This window comes from Montipora capricornis, chromosome 2 (assembly GCF_036669925.1).
Source record: "Montipora capricornis isolate CH-2021 chromosome 2, ASM3666992v2, whole genome shotgun sequence".
NCBI classification, from domain to species: Eukaryota; Metazoa; Cnidaria; class Anthozoa; order Scleractinia; family Acroporidae; genus Montipora; species Montipora capricornis.
The window spans coordinates 50,506,976-50,519,475 of NC_090884.1; the positions used below are offsets into that span (position 1 = coordinate 50,506,976).

A 12,500-nucleotide genomic window follows, 5' to 3' on the forward strand; every position below is an offset into this window, starting at 1 on the left:
CGATGGAAACAGATTACTTTGCACAGTGATAGAATTTCGAATTTTGGGGCCCCTGAAAATGCCGGGGTACAGAATCAATACAAGTAATGTTGTTCCAAAGCCTTCTGTAACTTGAGATTTTTTGGCCCACTTTGAGTAACTTTCTTCCTCTTTCACTTTGTATCTTGTTGCAGGAACTGCACAATGAAACCATTGATGGTTGCACTATACTCGTGGAGTATGAAGCAGCAAGAACCTTAAAGGGATGGATTCCAAGACGACTCGGTAAGCTGTCTGTGGGGAAGAGGCAACCACAGTCATCCCTTAAATGACAGCTGTAAATTCAACCTAAGAGTTAAAAGTTTCTTGTTAATTATTTTAGGGTGCGTTCGATTGACCTTATTCGGGAATAAGAATACGTGGAGTGATGATTTAAAACACCATGTGTAGCGTTTTGCAACAACATGGATAATGGAGCTTTGTTTGAAGTAGCATTTTAGCAGATGTTTGACAATATAAATGTGAATCTCTGTAAAAACGAAGGATTTCTAACTTCTATTCCATGTATTCCTATTCCGGAATACGGTCAATCGAACGCGCCCTTAATATGTGAGAGAACAACCCAGAAAGGAGTACTTGGCCGACAAGATACATTTAAATGTGTGACAATAACGTGACTGCTTTTTTTGTTAGTTTATACATTTATGATTATTTATCATTTATTTCATTCATGTTTTTACCGGTACATTCAGTTCTGTTTGTTAATAATTGGTTGTTTAGCTGACACTTATCCCTCAAGTGTGATCTAAATTATTGTTGCATGATTTGTTCAAAACAGTTACTATGTAGGCCTTGAGATGTAAACGAAAATGTCACAACTTGTCAAGTATTCCTCAAATTCAAACAAAGCAAAGGCAAATAAAGTATTCCAGATCTTATCTGGCATTACGGGTTCGCTTGTTTTGTTTGAATGCAGGCAAATATCATTAGTTCAGCATCTTTTGAATGACATGAGTTTGTAACTTGCAGGTGGTGGTTTTGGAGGCAAAAAAGAATCTGGACAGTTGAGGTTTGGAGGCAGAGATCGGCCATTTAGAAGACCAATGTAGGTTTTTAGTAATTTTGTCATTAATTTACATTTACCTTTTGTTATTAATGTTTTTAAGTTTTTTATGGGGGTACAGTGGAGGTATTGAGCTAACCCCTGTACATGTAGAAGCCTTGAGGTGCTGTGTTGGTGAGGAATGAAACACAATAATTTGCATTCTAGAGGTTGTCCATGGTAACCGGTCGTTTCCCCTTCACATTGATTCGCCTACGCTGAAGTCGATTTGCCTACAGACGTTAAAGGGGCTAAGTCACGCAAAATGAACTAATTTCATGACGCCCAGAATAACCCCCCCCCCCCCCCCCAAAAAAAAAAACTGTTCAACAACATAAAAGAAATACATCAAAAGGAAAGAGAAGCGTGGATGGATGCAAATGGACAAGATTAAAACAGATTGCATGTCAAGTTTAATGGTAAATCGCCTGGATAAACGTCGTTTCTGCTCAGAATTATCTTGTTTGTGATGTAACGATAATTTTATCAGTAAAGGAATTCCACATTACTATTTTCAAGTTTTAAATTCGAATTTTACCAAAGATTTCTCCGAAACACCCTAAACTAACATGACATAGCCCCTTCAAGTCGATTTGCCAACATGTTTAGAAATTAGAACATCTTATGCGTACTGGACACTCATTTGGTTTCATCAAACAGGTTGATGAAGGTAAATTAACCACACATAAGAAAGATTTGTGTGGTGATGCTCAATATTTCTCATGATGCTTTATTTACCTTGACAACAATTCATGTCATGTAACCAAATTTTCATGTACCTCTGGACTATCTCCAGTATGCATTAGTTTGATTTTCCATAAAAGTAAAACAAGAATCCAGTTTAAACAAGCTATAAATTACACAAACAAAGGATGAAAGTGCTGTGTGGTTATAGTTTAGATTCTCTACACCACCTTTTTCATAGTTTGATTATGCTTTTTTTTTACATATGGAATTTCAGTATGGGGTATTGCAAGTTATGACAAGTTTCAGAAAATAGCAGTTCGTTTTGCCTTCCCAAAGGAGGTCAAGCCTGTTTTGAACCTTTTAGATGCTTCAAATAATAAGTGACGGAAAAGCGTCGCACCTTTTACTAAAGGCCCTTTGGTAGATCTCCTACCACCCAGAAAAACAAGCTGATTGCTAACGAATCGTGGCCATTCCTATGTACTTCGTCCAATTAGAACCGAACGTTTTAAAACGCCCTTTTATCAATAGGTGTCTTTTTAAATTTATTTCATTGTAATTCAGAACGTCCGTTTTTGAAATTAATGAAGACCTTTAATTATTTATTTAATTTCATTTTTGCCACTAGACCAAGTGAACAGGATCGGAAACAAAACAACAACTATTTGCGTGGCTCACGTGATCACGAGACGTCGCGCGAGAATTACAGTTATCGCGATCGTGAACGGGAGAAACGTGAGCGTGACAGAGAAATGTCGCGAAGTACTTCTCGCTATCGTGACCGTGGAGATGATGGGAAAAAATATCGTGAACGTGACAGTGAAAGGTCTCGTGTCAGCGAGCGATCTCGTGACTATGAAAGATCACGTGAACGTGGTGGAGAGCGTTACAAAGAGCGCGGACGTCACGGTGAATCTCGCCACAGAGAGAGAGACGGGTATCAAGATAAAGTAAAAAACAGTTCCGAGACAAGTGAAAAGGCAAAAGACGCTTATCATAAACATGAACATCAGGAGGTCGGGATCAGCTAACAGATCTTTGTGTTGGTAGCTGCAAATTCAGATGGTGTCAATCTCCCAAAGGTGTCTGTATCACAACTAAGGAAACAGAGACCCATTGCATAAATGGCGCTGAAATTTGAATAACAATACTTAAACATCTGGAGCCTTGTGTTAGTACTGTTTAACAAAGGACTTCTCGCGTAGATGTGAAGATGTACAAGTACTGTTATTCAAATTTCAGCGCCACTTCTGACATTTATACAATGGTTCTAGGGAAGAGGCCCATATAGGAGTTTTCAGCCACAAAGTTGGAGTACACCATCCCAGAATAGCGCGCCGCCAATGGCTGGAAATCTGAATCTAACCATCGACCTGATGGACTCTAGATTCCTCTGAATTTTTCCAATAAAATAACAGGGCCAACAACGAGTGTTTGAGTGTGAGTCTTGTTTGTGGAATAGCAATCGGCAGAAGATCGTTTTATGGTGTCCCATTCCCTTATTACACGTAGGAAGACATGTATGAAAAAATCTGGGTGCTGTTAAATAAAGGGAGTCGAACGTACGCCTTCGCGATTCCCTTCAATTGAGCCAAGGGATACCGTAGTTGGAACTAGACCATAAAACTAAGTTCACAGCCTGTATCCTGCAAGGCCGTTAAATGAGTCAGGGAAGTATTTGTCGATGATTGAGCAGGCATTTTCTGAGGAAAAAAAGAATTCTGACAGAAATCGGACCCACGCATGAACTTCTGATTACTAATTAGGAGTTGTTTGTCGTGGCTGGTTGGTTGGGTTAATTACACAAAGGAAAAAGAGGACGAGCTCTTGGTAACAGTTCAGGGGCTCCCAACGATCTTCGGTCGACGGTGAAATACGTGTTCGGCAGAGTCAAACTGTTGTAAGAATTTCGGTTCTACGTTTCCAAACAGCTGTCGATTTCTCTACTAAAACATCGCCAAAAAGATTCGCAACCAGGGAAAAGTATTCCGTTACGTTTTCGGAAGGGTTACTTTTGCAATTTTTTGGCACTTAAAAACGTCACGTAGCAGTTTCGGGGGAGAAAATGGTACGGTTGGAAGTTCTTGGAAAGCAAGTTTCGGCTATCCATTTCTGAAATGAAGATGTCATTCCCTAAAATTTTCGGACTCTTCAATTCTCAGCTAAGATATCCGAACAGATTAAATTCTTCTAGGTGATAAAAAATCTCTTTAGACAGTCTTTACACATTACAAGGATCCTAGAAATGTCTTTTTGCTCGTTGGGTGCCCTTGACACTTGCAATCAGTGTGTACACGAAGCTTTCAAACTTAATGAGAATGATTATCGCAGTCGGGAAGCGAGTTAAGTAGTTACCAAGAAACTTGAAAAATATAATCCAGGCTGAAATGGTAGAAGTGAGAGCAGAATTGCACGGTCACGTCCCGAGCTCCGCGATAATCATGCTCATAGGAAATCATTTAGATATATGATATCTCTTGTACTCTTTCAATACTCTCTTTTTTGAAACAGAAATTATCATCTTACCTATCTGCACAATTTAAGCAATTGTCTTATCTGTCTCATAGAAATGACCTCTCCGATGCCGACCCAGTGCCACCAACTGAGCAAACCACTCTCTGACTCTCTGCCTTGAATTCACTATTACCATCATCTTGAAATGGATTACGGGAAATGGTCATATAATTTTGAAAAAGTCAACTCAAGAGCATGGACGAAGGACTCGAGACTGGGAATGTTAATTAACTCGTCATCTAACCACTTGAATCCACACCGCTTGCTGCTCAGGGACAATATTTTAAACACTATTTGACAATGCTGTATGCTGTATTATCACTCGGTAACAAACAATATTATACACTGCAAAAGGTCGGTTGTCGAGTTCACGACATAGCTAACCATTTTAAAAACAAAGCTTAGACGTAAATTATTAACCTAGCTTACTAGGCGTAATTATTCTTCAGCAGCGATATTCCATGGCAGACGTAAATATCTTTTTTTTTGGCATTGGGGTATCTTCATCTTCAGCGGTACAGCGGAAAGAAGCTGTTCCGACGGTAAAGAGACACCCGGTAGTAGTAGTAGGAGCAGTAGCGGTAGCAGTAGCAGTAGCACTAGCAGTAGCAGTATTAGCAGCAGCAGTAGAAGCTGTGATACATTCATAAAAACTGCGCAACATTTTGTGTAACGTCGTGAGCCCGGTTAGCTCAGTCGGTAGAGCATCAGACTTTTAATCTGAGGGTCATGGGTTCAAGTCCCATATCGGGCGACTTTGTTTTAAGTTATTCTTTATTGATCGTACGAGCAAAAATGAGAGTATTTATTTGAAGCACGGGCTATAGCTGAAAGAGGGAAATGATCGTAGCACTTACCTGGCTCGTAATCACTTCAACACGATCTCTTCTCTGAATTCACGATTACCGTGAATTTTAAATTTCCTTTGAATTCACCATTATCGTGAAGGCTTAACTGCAGAATAGTGATTTATCCGGTGGATAGCGTTATCCACCTTTTGAACAACCGGGCCCAGACAGTCTTAGTTCTTTTTCTTACGTACGTATCAGCTAAGTTGCGGAATGCGCTACCTGATTTTATCCGTACCACTGAGTTCACTGGTTTTAAAAGAGAATCCAGGGCCGCATTTTGTAATGCAGCTTTTCTTTTTAAGTAATATATATTGAAATATTATGTATTTAGTCATGAATCTGTATATGCTATGTATTTTAGTTGTAAATGTAATGTCTCGAAGACATTGGCTCCTGTAGTTATTCTGAAATTCGAGATGAAATAAAGTTTATGCATGTAAGTATGTTACCTTCAGCAGTGCGCCTGCGTGCAGTTTGTAATCTGCGACTCCAGTGCTTACCATATGACAGATAAAATGACTTATCTCTTGAATATATAAGCGACTAAATCTTACGCTAAATTGTAATGACAAGGGCGGTCTTAAGCGGTGAGTAGGTGTGGGATTTGTCTAATGTGGTTTAGGGGCCGACATATCTCTCCCTCAATGCCGTACCGGGAGGCGAAGTCGGTAGCAGAAAGCAGCGAAGGGCCAACTGCGTCCAAAAGCGATCGCACGGGCCGAAATCCCGGGATGACTCGTTTAATACGACGCTCCAGCGCCATGTCTGGAGGTACTGCATTTTTCTCTTTTGTTCAAACATGCGTAAATGTTCAGGCTCTCCGATGGCCTAGCCTACCAAAAAAATTAAGATGCTGGTTTTTACAAGGAATTGATATTTCACTTAAATGATTGTACAGGTATAAACTTAACGTAACAACCGCGCGTGTCATGCCTTCTCGAGACAGAAGTGAGAGATGGTTTCATGCAGACTGGGACGCCTAAAATGCCCTGTTGTAAACATCACTGGCGGTTCAGGAGTGAAGTTGTCTCTCTGGCCTTTCTGTGGACGAATTCCAGGACCTACCGATACAATTTGGGCAAGTTTTGGAAGCTAAAATCTTCAATCGGTGCTTTATTTTGCTCATAGGGCTGGGTGACCCGACACATAAAAGAATCCTTGAAAAAGCACGACACTGGCTCAGGCTTATCAAATGGCGAAAGTGCGGCCGGAGGAAAAAGTAGTGAGAAGAATATTTCTAGCCAGATACTTAACACTTATTCCTCGTCCCCGAATGGGCTCTGAGTCAATAGCCCATGAGGCCGAAGGCCGAATGGGCTATTGACTCAGCGGCCATGAGGGCGAGAGGAATAATTGTTTTAGTAAAATCCAACTAGTTGGTCAAAAAAATATCGAGACCAAACATCTTTCGCTAGTTAAATCTAGACTTTAATTTTTGTTTTTGTTTTCAAAGCCAGCGCTTTTCGCTACTAGTTGGCTATAACAAATAGCCTACTAGTAGCTCAACCAATCAGAACGCAGCATTGATAATAGACCACTAGTTGGATTTTACTAATAAGGAGTGTACCTGGTGTGTGTTGTTAACGTAGACTTTTGATTTCTGAACAAGTTTCAATTATAGAAAATTCACGACAAAGTAGTGCTTTTTTCGCTGTTATCCTCGTAGCAAAAAGACTGGCCTTTCGTAATTTCTTGGCAAAGAAACGGTATAATGTAAATACGAGAATACTAAGGTTTATATTTGCAAATTAGCGGTCCTCTTACCACTTCATTCAAACTCTACATCTCTATGCAATAAACGCATTCAAAATCTTCTTATGCACGATCTTCGCGGAAATTACATGATCATTCTGTCTGTCCCTCAATAAACCTAAAACAACCAGTTATGGTACTATATTACTGTAATTCTATATACGTGCAGTCTCAAGCTATTTTGAGTCTAATTTGAGTCCAGAGTTCTATGAACATAACATTTCCCGTAGAAGCTGTGATAGCTGCGTTCTCAATCATTCATAAAAACTGCGCAACATTTTGTGTAACGTCGTGAGACCGGTTAGCTCAGTCGGTAGAGCATCAGACTTTTAATCTGAGGGTCATGGGTTCAAGTCCCATATCGGGCGACTTTGTTTTAAGTTATTCTTTATTGATCGTACGAGCAAAAACAAGAGTGAAAAAAAAAGTATTTATTTGAAGCACGGGCTATAGCTGAAAGAGGGAAATGATCGTAGCACTTACCTGGCTCGTAATCACTTCAACACGATCTCTTTCTTCTCTGAATTCACGATTACCGTGAATTTTAAATTTGCTTTGAATTCACCGTTATCGTGGAGGCTTAACTGCAGAATACCCTGCCATTCCAAAACACATGTAAAATCTGTGGCTACGCGGCTACGGAGCTACACGGCTAAGAGGATAAGTGGCCTGGCGACCTGGCCAAACGACTAACGTGGCTACGTGCCTAATTCAGTAACGAAACAAGTTCGCAGACACATGAATATATATCTTCTTCGTTTGGTCAACTACACTTTGTGTCCGAGCACCTGTGGTAGCAGAGGAAACAAGGAAATACTAGCACTAGCACTAGCAGTACCACTACCGAGATTTCGGCCCGTGCGATCGCTTTTGGACGCAGTTGGCCCTCCACTGCTTTCTGCTACCGACCTCGCCTCCCGGTATGGCATTGAGGGAGAGATATGTCGGCCCCTAAACCATATGAGACAAATCCCACGCCTACTCACAGCTCCAGACCGCCCGTGTCATTACAATTTAGCGTAAGATTTAGTCGCTTATATATTCAAGAGATAAGTCATTTTATCTGTCATATGGTAAGCACTGGAGTCGCAGATTACAAACTGCACGCAGGCGCACTGCTGAAGGTAACATACTTACATGCATAAACTTTATTTCATCTCGAATTTCAGAATAACTACAGGAGCCAATGTCTTCGAGACATTACATTTACAACTAAAATACATAGCATATACAGATTCATGACTAAATACATAATATTTCAATATATATTACTTAAAAAGAAAAGCTGCATTACAAAATGCGGCAAGGGATTCTCTTTTAAAACCAGTGAACTCAGTGGTACGGATAAAATCAGGTAGCGCATTCCGCAACTTAGCTGATACGTACGTAAGAAAAAGAACTAAGACTGTCTGGGCCCGGTTGTTCAAAAGGTGGATAACGCTATCCACCGGATAAATCACTATTCTGCAGTTAAGCCTTCACGATAATGGTAAATTCAAAGCAAATTTAAAATACACGGTAATCGTGAATTCAGAGAAGAGATCGTGTTGAAGTGATTTCGAGCCAGGTAAGTGCTACGATCGTTTCCCTCTTTCAGCTATAGCCCGTGCTTCAAATAAATACCAAAGCCTTCAAACTTAATGAGAATGATTATCGCAGTCGAGGAGCGAGTTAAGTAGTTACCAAGAAACTTGAAAAATATAATCCAGGCTGAAATGGTAGAATGCTGTATGCTGTATTATCACTCGGTAACAAAGAATATTATACACTGCAAAAGGTCGGTTGTCGAGTTCACGACATAGCTAACCATTTTAAAAAAAAGCTTAGACGTAAATTATTAACCTAGCTTACTAGGCGTAATTATTCTTCAGCAGCGATATTCAATGACAGACGTAAATAATGTTTTTTTGGCATTGGGGTGTCTTGATCTTCAGCGGTACAGCGAAAAGAAGCTGTTCCGACGGTGAAGAAACCCCCGGTAGTAGTAGTAGTAGCGGTAGCAGTAGCGGTAGCAGTAGCGGTAGCAGTAGCAGTAGCAGTAGCAGTAGCGGTAGCAGTAGCGGTAGCAGTAGCAGTAGGAGTAGCAGTAGCAGTAGCAGTAGCAGTAGCAGTATTTGCAGCAGCAGCAACAGTAGAAGCTGTGATAGCTGCGTTCTCAATCATTCATAAAAACTGCGCAACATTTTGGGTAACGTCGTGAGCCCGGTTAGCTCAGTCGGTAGAGCATCAGACTTTTAATCTGAGGGTCATGGGTTCAAGTCCCATATCGGGCGACTTTGTTTTAAGTTATTCTTTATTGATCGTACGAGCAAAAATGAGAGAATTTATTTGAAGCACAGGCTATAGCTGAAAGAGGGAAATGATCTTAGCACTTAGGTGGCTCGTAATCACTTCAACACGATCTCTTTACTGAATTCACGATTACCGAGAATTTTAAATTTGCTTTGAATTCACCATTATCGTGAAGGCTTAACTGCAGAATAGTGATTTATCCGGTGGATAGCGTTATCCACCTTTTGAACAACCGGTCCCAGCCAGTCTTAGTTCTTTTTCTTACGTACGTATCAGCTAAGTTGCGGAATGCGCTAAATGATTTTATACGTACCACTGAGTTTATTGGTTTTAAAAGAGAATCCCTTGCCGCATTTTGTAATGCAGCTTTTCTTTTTAAGTAATATTAATTGAAATATTATGTATTTAGTCATGAATCTGTATATGCTATGTATTTTAGTTGTAAATGTAATGTCTCAAAGACATTGCCTCCTGTAGTTATTCTGAAATTCGAGATGAAATAAAGTTTATGCATGTAAGTATGTTACCTTCAGCAGTGCGCCTGCGTGCAGTTTGTAATCTGCGACTCCAGTGCTTATCATATGACAGATAAAATGCCTTTTCTCTTGAATATATAAGCGACTAAATCTTACACTAAATTGTAATGACAAGGGCGGTCTTAAGCGGTGAGTACGCGTGGGATTTATCTCATATGGTTTAGGGGCCGGCATATCTCTCCCTCAATGCCGTATCGGGAGGCGAGGTCGGTAGCAGAAAGCAGCGAAGGGCCAACTGCGTCCAAAAGCGATCGCACGGGCCGAAATCCCGGGATGACTCGTTTGGTACGACGCTCCACTACCATGTCTGGAGGTACTGCATTTTACTATTTTGTTGAAACATGCGTAAAAGATCAGGCTCTCCGATGGCCTATCATACCAAAAATAAAAAGATGCTGGTATTTACAAGGAATTGATATTTCACTTAAATGATTGTACAGGTATAAACTTAACGTAACAACCGCGCGTGTCATGCCCTCTCGAGACAGAAGTGAGAGATGGTTTCATGCAGACTGGGACGCCTAAAATGCCCTGTTGTAAACATCACTGGCGGTTCAGGAGTGAAGTTGTCTCTCTGGCCTTTCTGTGGACGAATTCCAGGACCTACCGATACAATTTGGGCAAGTTTTGAAAGCTAAAATCTTCAATCGGTGCTGTATTTTGCTCATAGGGCTGGATGACCCGACACATAAAAGAATCCTTAAAAAAGCACTAGACTGGCTCAGGCTTATCAAATGGCTAAACTGCGGCCGGAGGAAAAAGTAGTGAGAAGAATATTTCTAGCCAGATACTAAGGAGTATACCTGGTGTGTGATGTTAACGTAGACTTTTGATTGCTGAAAAAGTTTTTATTATAGAAAATTCGGGACAAAGTAGAGGTTTTTTCGCTGTTATCTTCGTAGCAAAAAGCTGGTCTTCCGTAATTTCTTGTCAAAGAAACGGTATAATGTAAATAAGGGAATACTGAGATTTATATTTGCAAATTTCCTTTGCTCTTACCTCTTTTTTCAAACTCTACATCTCTATGCAATAAGCGCATTCAAAATCTTCTTATGCACGATCTTCGCGGAAATTACATGATCATTCTGTCTGTTCCTCAATAAACCTAAAACAACCAGTTATGGTACTATATTACTGTAATTCTATATACGTGCAGTCTCAAGCTATTTTGAGTCTAATTTGAGTCCAGAGTTCTATGAACATAACATTTCCCGTAGAAGCTGTGATAGCTGCGTTCTCAATCATTCATAAAAACTGCGCAACATTTTGTGTAACGTCGTGAGCCCGGTTAGCTCAGTCGGTAGAGCATCAGACTTTTAATCTGAGGGTCATGGGTTCAAGTCCCATATCGGGCGACTTTGTTTTAAGTTATTCTTTATTGATCGTACGAGCAAAAACAAGAGTGAAAAAAAAAGTATTTATTTGAAGCACGGGCTATAGCTGAAAGAGGGAAATGATCGTAGCACTTACCTGGCTCGTAATCACTTCAACACGATCTCTTTCTTCTCTGAATTCACGATTACCGTGAATTTTAAATTTGCTTTGAATTCACCGTTATCGTGGAGGCTTAACTGCAGAATACCCTGCCATTCCAAAACACATGTAAAATCTGTGGCTACGCGGCTACGGAGCTACACGGCTAAGAGGATAAGTGGCCTGGCGACCTGGCCAAACGACTAACGTGGCTACGTGCCTAATTCAGTAACGAAACAAGTTCGCAGACACATGAATATATATCTTCTTCGTTTGGTCAACTACACTTTGTGTCCGAGCACCTGTGGTAGCAGAGGAAACAAGGAAATACTAGCACTAGCACTACCAGTACCACTACCGGGATTTCGGCCCGAGCGATCGCTTTTGGACGCAGTTGGCCCTTCACTGCTTTCTGCTACCGACTTCGCCTCCCGGTACGGCATTGAAGGAGAGATATGTCGGCCCCTAAACCATATGAGACAAATCCCACGCCTACTCACAGCTCCAGACCGCCCTTGTCATTACAATTTAGCGTAAGATTTAGTCGCTTATATATTCAAGAGATAAGTCATTTTATCTGTCATATGGTAAGCACTGGAGTCGCAGATTAAAAATTGCACGCAGGCGCACTGCTGAAGGTAACATACTTACATGCATAAACTTTATTTCATCTCGAATTTCAGGATAACTACAGGAGCCAATGTCTTCGAGACATTACATTTACAACTAAAATACATAGCATATACAGATTCATGACTAAATACATAATATTTCAATATATATTACTTAAAAAGAAAAGCTGCATTACAAAATGCGGCCCTGGATTCTCTTTTAAAACCAGTGAACTCAGTGGTACGGATAAAATCAGGTAGCGCATTCCGCAACTTAGCTGATACGTACGTAAGAAAAAGAACTAAGACTGTCTGGGCCCGGTTGTTCAAAAGGTGCATAACGCTATCCACCGGATAAATCACTATTCTGCAGTTAAGCCTTCACGATAATGGTAAATTCAAAGCAAATTTAAAATACACGGTAATCGTGAATTCAGAGAAGAGATCGTGTTGAAGTGATTTCGAGCCAGGTAAGTGCTACGATCATTTCTCTCTTTCAGCTATATAGCCCGTGCTTCAAATAAATACTCTCATTTTTTTCTCGTACGATCAATAAAGAATAACTTAAAACAAAGTCGCCCGATATGGGACTTGAACCCATGACCCTCAGATTAAAAGTCTGATGCTCTACCGACTGAGCTAACCGGGCTCACGACGTTACACATAATGTTGCGCAGTTTTTATGAATGATTGAGAACGCAGC

The 12,500-nt window shown here is 40.5% G+C and overlaps 1 long non-coding RNA gene and 5 other non-coding genes across 6 annotated transcripts; 5 read left to right on the plus strand and 1 right to left on the minus strand.

Annotated features, from left to right (window-relative positions):
* Positions 1-118: 118 nt before the first annotated feature.
* LOC138038093 (uncharacterized) lies at positions 119-3,210 on the plus strand. The gene is made up of 3 exons (XR_011130184.1): positions 119-264; positions 1,009-1,084; positions 2,397-3,210. It is a non-coding gene; the product is annotated as an uncharacterized lncRNA (long non-coding RNA).
* A 1,753-nt stretch (positions 3,211-4,963) lies between these two features.
* Positions 4,964-5,036, plus strand: Trnak-uuu (transfer RNA lysine (anticodon UUU)). Its single transcript has one exon. It is a non-coding gene; the product is annotated as a tRNA-Lys (tRNA).
* Positions 5,037-7,180: 2,144 nt separating this feature from the next.
* Trnak-uuu (transfer RNA lysine (anticodon UUU)) lies at positions 7,181-7,253 on the plus strand. Its single transcript has one exon. It is a non-coding gene; the product is annotated as a tRNA-Lys (tRNA).
* A 1,832-nt stretch (positions 7,254-9,085) lies between these two features.
* On the plus strand, positions 9,086-9,158 carry Trnak-uuu (transfer RNA lysine (anticodon UUU)). Its single transcript has one exon. It is a non-coding gene; the product is annotated as a tRNA-Lys (tRNA).
* Positions 9,159-10,995: 1,837 nt separating this feature from the next.
* Positions 10,996-11,068, plus strand: Trnak-uuu (transfer RNA lysine (anticodon UUU)). Its single transcript has one exon. It is a non-coding gene; the product is annotated as a tRNA-Lys (tRNA).
* Positions 11,069-12,373: 1,305 nt separating this feature from the next.
* Positions 12,374-12,446, minus strand: Trnak-uuu (transfer RNA lysine (anticodon UUU)). The gene has a single exon. It is a non-coding gene; the product is annotated as a tRNA-Lys (tRNA).
* Positions 12,447-12,500: the final 54 nt, after the last annotated feature.